General features: G+C 51.3%; 1 pseudogene; it reads left to right on the top strand.

Annotated features, from left to right (window-relative positions):
* The first annotated feature begins 6520 nt into the window (after positions 1–6520).
* The window catches only part of LOC103725148, a 53515-nt pseudogene continuing 44210 nt past the window's right edge, over positions 6521–15825 (top strand).

Genomic DNA, 15825 nt, shown 5'->3' with positions numbered 1-15825 from the left:
ATCTATCTATCTATCTATCTATATCTATCTATCTATCTATCTATCTATCTATCTATCATCTATCTATCATCTTCTATCATCTATCGTCTACGTATCTATCTATCATCAATTTATTTGCGTGTGTGTGTGTGTCTGTGTGTGTGTGTACAAGTGTGATTCATGGCTTGCTTGTGGAGGTCAGAGGTCAACTTTAAGGCACTGGCTCTCTTCTTCCACCATGTGGGTTCCGGGGATTGAGTTCAGGTCATCAGGCTTATCAGCCTTTACCCACTGAACCGTCTAAAAGCCCCACCCATTTTTTTAACACGCTACTTCACGGCCTTGGCTTCAGTTCCTGCCTCTTGTCTCGAGTTCCTGCCCTGATTCCGTCAGTGATGGACTGTGCCTTGAAAGAGTGAGATGAGATAAACTCCTTCCTCCCCAAGTGTTTTTTTCTCAGTGTTTTATCACAGCAACAGAAGGCAGGCTAAAACAGCCCGTTAGGGTGAACACACCCCATGTGACCTACAGTCACCGTGAGTACCCTGTTCATCTTCACACAGACTCTAGAACCACCTGGAGTTTCCAGCAGTCCCTGGGCAGTGTGTGTGGTGGTCCTTTTTGTGCACCTGCTGAGGGAAAGCTCCTTCTGTGGGCACTCCTGGGCTGTGCATCTTTGGGACCCAGCAGCGCACCAGGCACTTGGGATTCTCCCAAAGGAGGAATGAAGGAAGGAAGCCTGTCCTCAGAAGCCTAGGTCAGGAAGAAACGGGCAGTGGGTGAGGCTGGGGCTGGAAGAGCAGATGCAGTGCTCAGCTGGAACTCTAAGCTAAAGAGAGGCATGTTATGGGGCCTTTATGGTCCCTTTGCGTTTGACACACTTATTCCCCAAAGCAGACCTAGGGGACTTGGGAAATAAATGGCTTTGGCCCATTTTGCCCGAGACTGTACTATAGGGCAACCCAAACCTGTCAGGCAGCACAGAAAGAACTGAGCCCTTCCCCTTTGCCCCACCGTGGTTCAGCATCACTAGGAAAGATCACTTCCATGCATCTTCTTCAAATTTCATACCCAGTTCCAGCTGCCCCTTCCCTCATTCCCCTGGGTGACTGAGTTGAGCACTCTCTGAGCCCCACTGACTCTGAGTTCAGCACTCCACGTCTGTGCTTTTCCCCATCCTGAAAGCCAATGGAAGCGTGGGGGAACAGGCTGAGCTGCTTTTCTCGAATCTCTGGGGGAATTCCTAGGGTTGGCACAGAGTAGTTGCTTAATAACAGTCCAAGGAAATGGCTTCTGCTCCAAAGGACATCACATGGCCGTCCTTCTCTTGACAAGGCTTGTTGATTACATAATCAGAAGCCCTAGTCTCATCTCTCTGGGCTATGGACCTGCGCACACTCCTTGTTTCTGGGGTGTAGGCAAGACCCCTCTGGAGCCCATCCCGACAGCCCTGAATGTTTTCCAGAGAGAGGCCGGATGCGTCTCGGGATTGATTTTGTCTTTATGATTTAGGTTCAATTGATTTCTCAGGTAGAGGCTTTGCTCTTAATGAAGTGAGGACTATCGGGCTCCATCCGAGATGGGATTACGTGCAAGGACAATTACCCTGCTGGTGACAGCTTCTCTCTTTTTAAAAAATATATATAAAGCAATGAAAATAACTCAGCCGATGAGGCGAGCTGTGCCGTGAAGTGGACAAAGCGGGCGGTGGCAATTTCCCACCCCGGGGGCTGACAGTGAGAAACGGGGAAAGGGTGGTTTCTTGAAGGGATGATATTGTTATTCTTATTGTTTTTCCAGACTGGGGGGAAGAACACAGGAATCTTAGAAGCTATTTAATAAGCCAGAGGATACCGGAGAATTGTTTTCTTGCCCAAGAGCTCAACAGAGACTGCAGCTCATTCTCAGGACTGGCATGGCTTCCTGTGGCCAAGTGGTGAGCAGTTCTCTCACCCTGGAACCCTGTGCATTTTTCGAGGAACTACCCTTCCCTCTAGGGTCCCATAGGTGCCTGTTGCCCCTCTGTCCTGGTGTTTCAGGAGCCCTGGCACGCAACTGAGAGAAATATTAGAACCACTCTGTTTCCAGACATATCTAGGGAACCACTGTTCTGAACTTCTCATCTTGTACTTGATAGAGGACAGAAATCTTTCAGATGTGTTTCATGAAGGTCTATTTAACGTTGGTCCTTAAACCCAGAGCCAGCACTCCCTGGGACCTACAGCCCCTGTTTGTCAAGGATTACCTGGGTTTCAGCACTGAGAGGCCCCTCATTACAGGAAATCTTTAGTACCAAGCAGCCTGGGAAAATGGGTGGCCCCATGACAGCATGCACAAGGCAGGGGGTGGGGGAGCACGACTGGGGAGGCTTTGCAACAACGCCCTCAGTGACCCCTGACCTGCAACCTAGAAAGCTAAGGATCCTCTAAATGGAATGACGAAGGAACTTGGGTTTAAAGAGAATGTGCTGATTATCTGTAATCGTCAACTTGACACAACCTGGAATCGGCCGGGAAGGGAGTCTCAATGAGGGGCTGTTACATTGGGTTGGTCTGTCGGCATGTCTGTGGGGAACTGTCTTAAGTTCACTGATGTGGGACGGCCCAGCTTACTGTGGGTGGCACATCCCTTAGGCAGAGGGTCCTCAACGATGTAAGGAGGAGAATGGAGCTGAGGGTGAGCAGGTGAGCAGTGCTCTTGACTGTGGGTGTGCTGTGACAAGCTGGTTCGAGCTCCTACCTTGACTTCCCCTCAACGATGGATTGTAACCTGTGATTGTGATCTGAAATACGTTCCCCCGAGTTTCTGTTTGTCAGGGTATTTTATCACAACGGAATTGGAACTAGGACAAAAGAGCATGGCAATCGCGGTCCAGTGTCTTGGGCGGAGCCTTGGGAGCTCCCCTGGAGGTGCCCACTCAGTCCTGGCTCAACGCTCCATGCTCCACACCAGCTTCACGTGTTCTCACATCACCTAGTGGGCAGAAGGTGCCAAGCCTGCATGCCTGCCCTTGTGGCTGACCTTGGTGTTTCCTGGAGCCTGGGAGCCTCTTGTGAATGGGGACTGGCCCTAGGCCTGCAGCATTTGGCCTCTGCACAGGTTAGGGTCAGGTGTCTCCTGACCTCGCACTCACAGGTGTGACCCCAGCCTGTGCTGGAGATGGGCCACTCGGGAGTCACCTGGATTCTCCAGTACAAATAAGCGACTCTGATAATCAGGCACCCCAGGGATGTTGGAGGAATGGCTCCAACCCCCAGGTTTGTGCTGTCCTGAGTGGGACTAATGTCTGTTGGGGGAACCACCACGAGTCAGTGAGTTAGAATCACTGGGTAGATCAGGCCAAGCTGGTCGCCTCACACTGTATCAGTGATGAGGAAGCAGATGGTCAGGCAAGCCCCTGGCCATCTGACTCCTAAGCCTGTATTTCTTTCGGTGTCTCTAAACTTAGGTCACTATCCTGTGGGACAGTGGGTGGGGACTTGGAGCTGAGTGGTATCTGGGTGTGAGGCATGTTGGACAAGGAAGGTGTGTTGCTTATGGGCAGAGTGGTCCCACGGCTGAGTGGTCCCCATACTGGTCGTATGGTGGGTCCGCTCTTCACCACTGGTGAGTCTGTTGTGACTTGGGGCTGGACTTGGACTTGAGCCATCCTGGAACCCACATTCTCTGCCCCTTCTGCACCAAGGCCCCAGGGGCATTTGTGTTCTGTGTTGGTGGGGGGTGGGGGTGAGGGTGGGATACAGGCCCTGTGGCCTTGCGTGCTGCCCACTGGCTGTCTTCAGTCCCAGGGTAGAAGGGCCTGCTGTGTGGCTGAGTGCTTAGCAGAGACTGTAGCAATTGGAACCCTAATTAATGTTTGTTTTATGATGTTCCAGGGAACGATCGCTCGATAAGATAATGCAAATAGAAATTTTAAAAAGCGTACATTCAATTTAAACAGTGGCACAAACAGAAGCAAAGGATTGGCTACAAGATGTCATTACAGGAAACACTGTTCCTCTCCTGCAGTCTGCACTTGGCTCTTGCTCTGTTCGTTCTAAACAGATGCGAGTGGGAACATGGCTCTGACTCTAGGCAAGAGCACAGGGTCATAAAGGAGAACGCTGAGATGCTGGGCTGGGAGGCTGTGTCAGGCAAGGGTCAGGGATGACATGGCCGCTCCCTGCCTCCTGCCAGGAAGTGGCTAGGGAACCCTGGATTCTGACCTAGGGTACTGGGGAGTCACAGCATCCCCTGGGGAGGAGAGGAGCCCAGTCTCTTTATGGTCAGGGTCAGGGGAAAGGCAGGCTTTGTTACATTGGTACTGGGAGTCAGAGGTCCACATGGGCCTCCTGGGGCTAAAGTCCTAGGTGTGGGTGGGGTGTGCCTGCCAGAGGCCCTGCAGGGAGAACCATTTCTTTGCTTTTTTACAGCCTGTGGTCCTTGGCTGGGGCCTTTTGCTGCATCTCCAGAGCCAGCCAGTGGTGGCCAGTTCTGACTCACCCCCCTCCCCCGGCCCTGGCACCTCACAGTGAGTCTATTGGAAACTCAAGGGAGTCTCTACCATCTCAAAGCCAGCTGAGTGACTTTCAGTCTATCTGCGACCAGAGTCCCTTTTACTGCCTCAGCTGACATAATCACAGGTTCTGGGGGTGAGGGTGTAGACGCTTGCGGGGAGATCGTTATCTAGTCTACCACAAATGATGGCACCTTCTTCCTCAGAGCTTGTAACGGGCTTTTTCTATAACTACCTTTTTGTTTTTAAGAAAGAGGCATAGGCTGGCGTGATGATGTACACCTTTAATCCCAGCACTTGGGAGGCAGAGGCAGGCAGATCTCTGTGAGTTCAAGACCGGACTGGTCTACATAGTGAGTTCTAGGCCAGCTGGGGTTACAGGTTACCCTGTTAAAACACAAAACAAAATAGAACAGAAACAAAAAATAAAAGAGGCGCAGAAGGAGCTAGGCGTGAGGGAACTTGAGACTTTGTCCTAGTGGGACACTTGGAAGCTTAGGAACATGAACATGGATGTCCAACCCTGACTGGCGTAGCATGGCTCCTTGGAGCTGTGACTCACTTGCTCTTTCCTTTCTTTTATTTTGTATATGTTTATTGATTTTATTTTGTATTTCATACACAACATCTTAATCATCTTTATACCCCCTTCCCCACTTCCCCCTTCCATAGCTCCCCAACTGGATTTCATGCATTCAGTCGTTAAGGCCTATCAAGCCAAGTTAGCGTCCCCAGACGTCCCTCAGTGCACGTTCATTCATGGAGTCTAGTCAGCCCATCTAGAGTCACTCCCTTAAAGAAGATCAGCTCTTCCTCACCCAACAGTAATCAGCTGCCAATAGCTCTTCAGCTAAGGTTGGGGCCTGCTGTACATTTCCACAGTTGTGAGATGCATTTTTGTCTGAGACCTGAAACACACTGAGGTCTGGGCACAGGCAGGGACTTTCTGAAAAGGTCTCCAATAGCTCAGGAGATAAAAAAAGAATTGACAAATGGGATTTCATGGAACTGAACAGTTTCTGTACCACAAAGGAAACGAGGAGCTGAGTGAGCAGCCTGCAGGGTGGACTGTCATCCAACAGGGGACTGGTACCTACAATACACCATGACTTCTTTGAAGGCCAAGGCTTTTTGATGAGTTTAACAAAGGCACTTTGTAGCCAGAGCACCCATCAAGACACAGAATGTGGCCAGCACCCCAGAGACTCCTTCCTGGGAGTATCCCCCAAGGGACACAGTGGGGACATTCACCTGTTCTAGAATGTCACAGAGTTGTAACAAATCATGCTTCCTATAATCACAGACACGAATTTGCTTTCTTGTTTATGGGTAGCGTGCTTTATTCAGAGGGCCAGAGATATGAGAAGGGGGTGTATTAACATTCCAGAAAAACCACATTCAGTCTCACCTCTAGCCAGCGGGTCCCTGCAAGGGGTGGGGGAACAAAGGCAGCCATTCATTCCAGACCTCAGCCTGGCCCCTCTGGTCAGGTGGTCAGCCTCATCGCTGAGACCTTTGATGTCTGTGCCTCTCTTGTTAGCATCCTGTGCATTTGTTCCTCGTTCTCTTGACACTGGGCTCAGGCAGATCCTGAGTCTCTGAGTCTAGTTAGTGTCTGCAGATGTTAACCTTGAGCTCCTCCAGAGGCCACTGGGCTGGGGATTTAACTCACATCAAGCAAGCCGTTAGCAGTGTGCAGGTGCTGGGCTGTTATTAATAATAAAATGCACACGTATTCTTTTCTACCATATGGAGTAGAAATGTGTCTTTATAATACAGAATATGAAAGCGCTCTATCTATCCTCCATCCCCCATCAGAGCCAGAACCACATGGTGTGCACGCCTTTCCCTGCCCATTGCCCATTTCTACATCTCCAGGCCCAGCCACGTGACTCATGTCCGAATAGTTCCACTGTGTCTGGTACAGTCAAATGTCCCAAGGTGTGAACTTCTTCCACTTTGGACTTGTTATGAATAAAGACGCTGTGACACTCTTCTTTCAAAAAAAGCCTAGAGAATGTGGCTTTACACTGGTGCTACTTGGTCATGGGGGGCTGCCGACACGTGAAAAGGGCCAGCCCAGCCTGGGGATGCTACCCTGCCCCTGTAGCCACGGTGCCCAAGCCTCGTGTCACAACTGCCGAGCAAAGCCGGTGTGAGATCTTCTGTCCTGTTGCCTACAGCTTCCTGGGCCTGCTGGGAAGTGGAGGCGTCTGCCAGAGACCCATCTGCAAGGCAGAAGGCGAGTGTCACACACTCCAGCACCCCACCCCGACCACCTGCACCCCGTCCTGCCTCTTTCCCTTAGCTCCTGGTCCTTGTTCGGCTCCTGTGTCTGTTTATGTATTTATGAGCCCAGGAATTGCAGCTTCTGGCATGCTATTTACTTAACAATCTAACAGTAATTGTAGGATAATTGTGCTGCGACGAAGGAACAGCCAGGGTCTGTGCAGTAAGTGGATAATAAAAGCCAGGGTTTATGGGTTCTGCTACCGGAAAGATTTACAGCCTTAATATTGTGTTATGTAACTCACCATTTCCAGTTCCGAATGGTCTGGGATTTGCTCAGAGACCCTCAGCTGGTGGACAGACACCAGCAAATACGAAGAGTCGTGTGTGGGGTTTCTCGCCTTCCCCTGTGACCAGGATCTGGGACTCGAGGCTTCTCCTTCATCTTGGTGATGAAGAGGGAGCTGAAGGGGGATCTGCATGCCGCATCTTCTTGTTCCCCGATGCTCCAGGCTGTTAGCAAAGGGCAGCAGGATGTCAAAAATAGTCTTGGTGACAGTAAGGGGCAGCCTACACTGTGGGAGATGTAGATTTCCCCAAGCCCCTGAACCCTGGGCATCTGCAAGGAGCCCTGAACCTAGGAAGGGCTTTCCCACCCTGTGGACCATTTCCAGTGTCTTCCAAACGCTGATTCAGAAGGAGTGCAGAGCCAGCAAGTCACCCTCCCCTTAGCAGTGTGGACACCAGTGAGCACAGCTCCAGAGAGTGGGCACATGATATATGACCCTCCGCTAGGAGCCATACAGCTACACAGCTGGGCAAAGCCAGTCAGCACCCTTGTCTCCTCAAGGGTCTGCGTCATGTGTTCAGCATCACATGTTTGGCTGTGTGCAGCTCACAGCAGTGTGCTGAGCTCAAGGCTGAGGTAGGAGAACACAGGACAGAACTGGAGCACATTCCAGTAGAAAGAAGGAAGGACTTGGTGAGAGAATGCAGGGGGCAGGGAAGGGGGCACCCCTGTCAAATCTGGAACAATATGGGCATAGGTGGTGCCACACCTTTGTTCCCAGAGACAGGTGGATCTCTGCGAGATCAAGGCTAGCTTGGTACACAACGACTCCAGGCCAGCTGGGACTACAGAGAGACCCTGTCTCAAAAACAACAAATCTGGGACAATGTGATTTGGGCGTCAAATTACACTAAGAATGGATGATAGTTTTAAAACCAAAATAAAACCACCGGCTCTGTGTTGACAGAAATATGGTCAGAGAGGGGTCAAGACCCCATTTAAGTTCAAATCCTACGTACTTGGGAAGGAAGAGCCCGGCAGTCATCAGAGTACCGTAGTCAGCAGGAGAGTTTAACATTGATCAGAATACTGTTAGGAAATTGGAGCCTCCCATTATAAATTCTTTATTAATTATACAAGCAAAATATTACAATGTAGAAGTCAATGACCAGAAGTCAATGTCCCAATGTGGGGCATCAAATACCCTGATAGGAAATCAGGACCAGGACTGACATCTCCCAGGCAGCCTGGATAGGATGGGGATGCTGGATCGATGACAGAAACCACAGACACACGTAAACCAAGGGCCGCCATCAAGCAACTGGGCTGGATTCTCAAAAAACGTGGGATCATGAAAGAAATCTTCTTTGGAGGAAGAGGCTGAGGAGATGGGGGACCCGGTGTGATGTGAGGTGCTGGGGCAAGTCCTGGGTGCAGGGTGGGAAGAGGACAGAGCCCAGAAAGGGTGCTGTTTCTGGTAGCGATGAAGGGATAAATCAAGGTAGTACACAGGCTTCGACTGCTTATGCCAGGATCACAGTTCCTGACTGATCATCAAGCTGTGGCTCCACTGGAGGTTGCTGTTGTTCTTAGGAAAGCTCCGGGTAAGAACATAAGCCTCAAGGAGGAGTCTGGCCAAGTCCCAGCACTTGGGAGGCAGAGGTTGGAGGATCTCTGTGAGACTGAGGCCAGTCTGGTCTACATAGCAGGTTCCAGACACAGCTGGCAGTTCTCCGAGCACGTATGATGCAGGCACAAGGTAAATGTGGCACAGGGGCTCAGAGCAATGAGATGCTTGTGGGTGGATCTGAGCCACTGCAATAGATGTCTGCTTACAGAGAAGAGACAAACAGAACAGATGCGCGCATCATCCCTGGGCAGGGAGCAGGTGTGTGGTCCAGCCTCTAGTGAATGTCAGAGAAGCAGGAGCAGGCACTCTGGGGCAGGTGGCCTTGCAAACCGCCCAAGAAAGGATGCCTGGGAGCCGGGTCTGAGGGAGCTGGTGTTAAGCCTGCTTGGTGTTAAGGCCAGAGTTGCCCTCGCAAATGACATTTTCCTTCTCATTTACCTTTCAGCATGGAGAAACTGCAAGAGCCGTGCTCCTGCTGAGCACCCTGGGCAGGATGGCAGTGGCTCTGCCCGAGGCTCCTTGACTGACAGGTGAGTGCCTCTGTTCAGTGACTCCTCTGCCCTCAGTCCCTCATGGCTATGGGGTGTTCTCACAATTCTGTTTGCTTTTTATTATTTGTTTTTTCTTGCTTCATTTTCGTCTTCCCCTAACTTCCCCTCTTCCTTAGTGGCCTGGAAACTTTGAAATGCTCAAAAGAGGCATTCAACAGACTCCTGGGTTGAGTAAGGCAAGATTCTGGGGTGAGGACCAGGCAGAGCCTAGAGGGGCAGGAAGGCCCTTTTCTGCATGGATGTCCTCAGGGTGATGAGATTGAAATCAGTCACCTTCTCCAAGAAGAATGGACTCAGCACAGCTTCTCCTGGATCCAGAGGCAGACCCTGGTGTTAAACCCAGAGGAAGGAGTCCACAGCTGGGGGAGAAGAGTCTGCAAGGCTGGGGAGGAGTTCCTGCCCTCATGGCCCAGGTCTGACTCCACTTCCTGGCACGGCAGCTGCTGAAGACAAGCAGCACAGCATGGGAGCGCGCAGTTCAGACAGCGGGGACTCAGCGTTCTCTGGACATCTGTTTCTGTTGCCTCTTCTCCAAGAAGCCTAACAATTGCATCCGTTGTCTAGTTGCTACAACAAAATGCTTGGCTGAGAACAATCAAAGGAAGGAAGGGTTTGTTCTGGTTACAGTTCCGGGGGATCATTCCGTCACTGGGAGGGTGTGACAGCAGGTGACCAAGGTGGGGCGGCAGGAGAAGCCGACTCTCGAGTCCACAGCCAAGAAGCAGAGGGAGAGGAATGCTGGGGCTCGGCTTTCTGCTTTTTATTTTCCCCAGCCCAGGGAATGGTGCCGCTCACAGTGGGCACGTCTCCCCACCTCGATTAACCTAATCTAGATAATTCTTCAGAGGCACACCCAGAGATTAGTCTCCAAGACGATTCTAGATCCTGTCCAGTTGACAATCAATGGTATCACCACAGTGGTATTCACGTGGGGCATTAACTTGGCAGTTAGTTGTCAGTGTGCCAAGGTCCTTCTGGAAGGTGACGTTAGATTCTCCCAGGAGACAGATATTCTGATCTGGGGTGCTGGGTTGCACGAGACTTTTCTCCATTGCAACAAATACCTAAGATACACTCTAAACAAGGAAGGATTTATTTTGGATCAAGGTGTCAGAGGTTTCTAGGCTGGCTCCACCGTTGGGACACCTGTTGTGAGCAGAAAGGCATGGATGTGACCAGAGCAGCTCAGCTAATGGCAGGCAGAAGCGGAGAGTAAATGTCTACCTTAGCAGGCTTCCGTCTGCTTTCTCTTCAGCCTGTGGGATGGTACTGCTCATGTTCAGGGTGGGTCTTTTCCCTCAGTTGATCGCTTTGGAACACCTCCATGGGCACACCCAGAGGTCTGCTTAATCAATACTCTCATACACACTTCTGCAGTCCAATCAAGTTGGCATTCAAGATTAGCCTTCACACAGATAGAGCATGGAATCTTGTACACAAATGAGGTCTAGTCCCCATTGTTCCCAGCACAGCTATCTGAGCAAGCCTATGTCCCTGGCCTGCAACTTGACACATTGCACACTGCAAGCCAGGGTCTCCAGGAACTAGAACCAACAAAGTGTGTGTTCATAGAAGGGCCTTTAGTAGAAAGACTCAGCTTTGGGAACTCTCGGGGCTGAGAGGCCTGTGGTCTATAGTTAGTAAGTTAGAGTTGGAGGAGAAGGGACAATGTGATTGCAGTTCAAACCTACTGGCCCAGACCCTGGGGAGAGCCTGAGGTTTCAGTTCCAGGCAATCAGATGGGGGGGTCTCCTGTGCCCAGGGAAGGCCAAGCCTTCATTCAGACTCTCAACCGATTGGACAGCCCCATTCCTCCACCACGGCAGAGAACTGTCTTTCTGGCTGTGCCTGAGGACACTTAATGATTATCTCATCCAGAAACACCCACAGAGCAACTTGCAGAATCATGTCTGACCAAACATCTGGGTACACCGTGGCCCAGTTATCCTGACAGTAGCCATTCTACATGTTGTGAGGTTTCCTTCCTTTCGGAGACATAAACATCTGGAAAGTCTTCACCCAGCATGGATGGTGGCTTCTCCATAATGTGTAGATGGGGCCCCCACCCGTTACCCTTCCCTAGCCTACATACTCCAGCACCTCCTGAAACCCACAAGGCCACATGCAATTAGGGTAAAACTAAACACAAATGGCTGGGCAGAGTGGCTGGAAGAAAGTGAGGGTCCACTGGGACCGAGGCTTTGATTTGTGACTGGGGTGGAAGCTACCCTGTGCTTCAGCCCATGAATTCTCCAAATTGCTCTAATCCTGCCCAGAGTGATGCTGTGCTTGGTATGCACTTCTGTTACTAAGTGAGAAATTATCTCCTTTTGGTAAAACACCAGATGTGACAGTGCCATTACGAGGTCAGAATTCCGATGTAGATCTCTGGGTCTCAGCAAAACCATGACAGTGCTGGGTCTTCTGCAGAATCCAGGGAAGACTCTGTCCTCCTGCTTTAACTGGCTTCTAGAGGCTGCCAGTGTTCCTTGGTCCCTAGCCCCTTCCTCCATCTTCAAAGCCAGCAAGGGTGGATTGATGCAGGGGGTTCGAGCCAGAGACCCCACGCAGTGATGACTGGAGATGAGTAAGCACGCCATTCACCAGCCTAAACCGCCCCCAGCACCAGGGACAATCAGACGCAACAGGGAGCCTAGTCAAGCAGGGACTCATTTATTGCAGGTGTTACAGAGCTTATAAAGGCACCTGGAAATCCCCCTCCCCCCCAGGGGGTGTATCTTAAGGATGGTCACTCGCTGATCATGCACTCCTCAGCAGTGTGAAAGTATCCTTCAGACTTTTAAAACAAGTCAGGCCACGGCCTCAGTAACTTCCTCTCGGACCTCTGCAAGGTGGGGTCTTTAGGTCTCCACAGATTGAACCTTGTTTTAGTTATTTTTCTGTTGCTGTGATAAAAGCACTGACCAAAAACAACTTGGGGAAGAAAGGGTTATCTGGCTCATAGCACAGTCCATCATCAAGGGAAGCCAGGGCAGGAGCTCAGGCAGGAACCTGGAGCACAGACCACGGAGGAACGCTGCTTCCTGGCCTGCTCCCCTGGCTCGTGCTCAACCTGCTTTCTTATACAACATAGGCCCACCTGCCCAGGGGTGGCACCACCCTCAGTGGGCTGGGCCGTCCCACATCACTCAACAATCAAGAAAATGCCCCACAGACATAGACACAGACCAGTCAATGGAAGTTAATTCCCCAAATCCTCAACCTAGGTGTGTCAAGTTGACAACTAGAAGTTATCCAGCACAGACCCTTTTCACATCACATGACTTTGACCTCCTATGTGTGACCATCAGTATTACCTGTGGTGACCCTCAGAAGACCTTGGCTGGCAGTCATGACAATGACTTAAATAGAGCTTTCCAGAAGATAGTGAGATCTATGATGAAGGCCATGGGGCTGTTACATCCCCCTGTGGAGGGAGGGAGGGTCGTGAGAGCGTCACCTGAGGCTCCAGTCACCGTTCCTGCCTGTTCCAGCTGCCCTGGCTCTTGAGGGTAGGGGCAGGGGGTACTACAGTCTGCAGGTAGTAGGGTAATGGGTGTTGCTGTCTGAGAGTCACTCATACCCCTGTAAGCAGCCCCAATAAACTCACAGGTTCACCACGCTGGACTTGAATGGAATCTTTTCTTTGTTCAATAGGTACTTTATCTGGAGTGCACAGGTGTTTATGTCTCGCAGGAAACATCACAGGACACCTCCCCTCTTGACCTCTTCCCTATTCAAGGCTCCACCTTGGGTCCACTGGATTGTCCAAGTTGATCTCATCTGATTAGTAGCCTGAATCTGTCTGCATCATGAAGCCCCACAAGGTCCAAATGGGGGACACCATTTGGTCCCAGAAGGTCCCCACAAGGTTCCCATGAGGCCTTATGAAGTTCCCACTAGGTCCCATGAGGTTCCCACAAAGTTCTGTGAGGACCCTATGAGGTCCCTGAGGTCCCATGGGGTCCCTATAATGTCACATGTGGTCCCATAAGGCTCTATGAGATCCCATGAGGTCTCATGAGATTCCACAAGGTTCTATGACATTCCCTTGATTTTCCTACAAGGTCCCGCAAGGCTCCATAAGTCCAGTGAGGTTTTACATGACACACCTGAAACAGACTCACAGAAGCCGAGAATGGTATGGTGGATGTGGACAATGGGCATTAGTTGTCAATGGGCATAAAGCTTCCATCCATGCATGGGGAGTAGGCTCCAGAGACCTGCTCTTCTGCACAGGGCTTGTGCTAGCAAAACTATGTTGCCTATTTTAAGATGTATTACAAGGCTAGGCCTCATGTTGGGTGATCTGAGTACCGTTCTGGGAATCCGGAGCTGCCATTCAGTGTCCCTAGAGAAGACGGGTCCATCCCAGGCAGGGCTGGTGCTGCCCGGAGCTCTGTGCTTGGCTGGTAGAACACTTCTGACACCCCACACGCAGCCTTCAAGGTTACGTGTTGATCATGACCTTCATGCCGAGCCAATAGCTGCAGAGAGCTGAGGGATTGGAGCACTTAAGGGTCAGGGTAGAGCCTAGAGCATTCACAGAACAGGGGGAGCACTCGGGGCTTACAGGAGCATTTTGGGATGAGGGAGGAGCAGTCAGAGAGGATGTGGGAGCACTCAGAGAGCATAAAGGGGCCCTTAGAGAGCAGGGAGGAGCACCTGGCTAGGAGGCAGCATTCAGAGAGCAGGTGCGTGTACACACAGAGGCTGGAGCATGTGGAGAGCCTGTCTTTGCTTGGCACTGTCCAGAAAACCGAGCAACCCAAACAGCTCCAAGGCAGGGTGACTGCCGGCCTGGGCTGGGTTCCTGCCTGTGTTCAGGCCCAGAAAGGATCACCGTGGTGTGGGACCTACAGGTGGGAGGGTGGAGAGTTTTGTTGGGGAAGGACCTGGCCTGATCTGTCTGCGGTGGGCACAGCCAGGGTACAGGGGCCCTGGGCCTCACTGCCGCACTCCTCACTCAGGGTATGGCGTGGGGTAGCAGTGAGCTGACTCTTGCAGGAACCCTCCCCATCCCTGCAAACAGCTTGTGTGTCCTGCACGCTTTGGCTGCTGCTTCCTCCAGAGTGCTGGGCAAAGGTGTCTGGTGTCTCCCCTGCAGGCTGAGGGGGTTATGAAGGCAAACATCCTCTCGGTGGGCTCAGGGATGGGGTGAAAGGTTTTAACAGGATGCTGTGGGAAAAGCTGGCTGGCTTCCAGCTGCATGTGTCCATGTCTGCCTTGCTTCCTTCCCGGATCTCATTTTCAGGATTTAATGTTGATTACGAGTGAGATCTGGCAGAAGGGAGGGAATCATTTTCTTTTCAGCGGGAGGTTGAAGCTTCTGGTCACATCCCTTCGGTGGCGCCTCTGCTCCGGGAGGGGAGGAGATGCCAGAGCCTGACCTCTGATAGGCAGGATTTTTGTCCTTGGTTGACAGACATGTGTTTCTAGCTTCATCAGAAGGATTTGCTGGCTACTCCTTCAAAGCAAGGACTGAGAAGTGGCTTCTGAGCATCTGGTGTGTAGAAGCTTCATCCTTCCTCCTCCCCTTCCTCTTCTTCTTTCTCCTACTTCACTTTCTTTCTCTTGTCCTCCTCCCCCTCCCCCGCCCCTCCTCCTCCTCCTCCTTCTCCTCCTCCTTCCTCTCTTTTTCCTCTTCTTCCTCCTCTTCCCTGATCAGCCACTGCCCACCACAAGATGCTCTCTGTGTGTATCTAATTTATGTCAGTGAATCCCTCCGGGGCAGGCACCGTCAGACCTCCTCCATCAACATGTCTACCTGGTTGCCAGCTCCTTCCGAGCGACGTGAACTCAGCAATTGATGGGAAGGGAGGGAGAACTTGGGGCCGAGTCTGAATCAGGTCTAGACCTTCTACAGACCAACACCAAAGCTGGGGCCAATACGAAGCCCCTCTAAGTTCCCCTTTCTCTTCCACCCATAGGACTGTTTCAAGATCTCTGTGATCCTTCCAGCAGAGGCTCCCACAAGGTTCACCACAATGCTCACCCTGCTGAGCACAGAGCATACAGCCTCTCTCCGTTATGTAATATGCCCTATTTGGGATCTCCATGGGAGTCTTTATTCTTGAGGGCCATTATGTCTTTAGACGTCAAACTGCCCTCTACCTGGGATGCCCTGTCACTGGCCCTGTGCTCAGATTTAGCTCCGTGTTCTGTCAAAGTCTCTGCAAGGGCAGAGTCTGGCTGGCAGTGGGTGACCTGGGAGCAAGGGGTGGGGGTAAAGGAAGGGTAAATACACATGAGCCAATGAACGCATTGAGAGTAGATTTTGCTTTTGACAATCTGGTCACTTTAGCATTAATATGGCAGACCCCTGTGAGTAAGCACATTCATGCAGGAGTTGGGGGAGACCTTGTTGGGTCAAACAGTAGCTATTAGCAGTCAAAGTCCCCTACCCTCCAGGAGATCACATGTGGGGGAAAGGGATGTTTAGTGAACAGCCTGAACAGGGCAGTGGTGCGGCTGGGTGAGGAGATGAATCTTCAGAGCATAGAGGAAAATCAAGCAGTGGTGGGAGCATGCGACAGGAGAGCTCATTTCCCGCCTTCCTGATTTATGTTTGAGCGTCTGTAGATTTAAGATGCTTTTTGCTCTTAGAGAGCAAGTGTTAGTTTCTATGGGGGATTGGGAGATGGTTAGAACC

The sequence above is a fragment of the Nannospalax galili genome, unplaced genomic scaffold (genome assembly GCF_000622305.1).
Source record: "Nannospalax galili isolate Female #2095 unplaced genomic scaffold, S.galili_v1.0 scaffold1488, whole genome shotgun sequence".
In the NCBI taxonomy this organism is placed as follows: Eukaryota; Metazoa; Chordata; class Mammalia; order Rodentia; family Spalacidae; genus Nannospalax; species Nannospalax galili.
The sequence above is the reverse complement of the archived record's forward strand: the minus strand, read 5'-3'. Positions and strand labels throughout refer to the sequence as shown.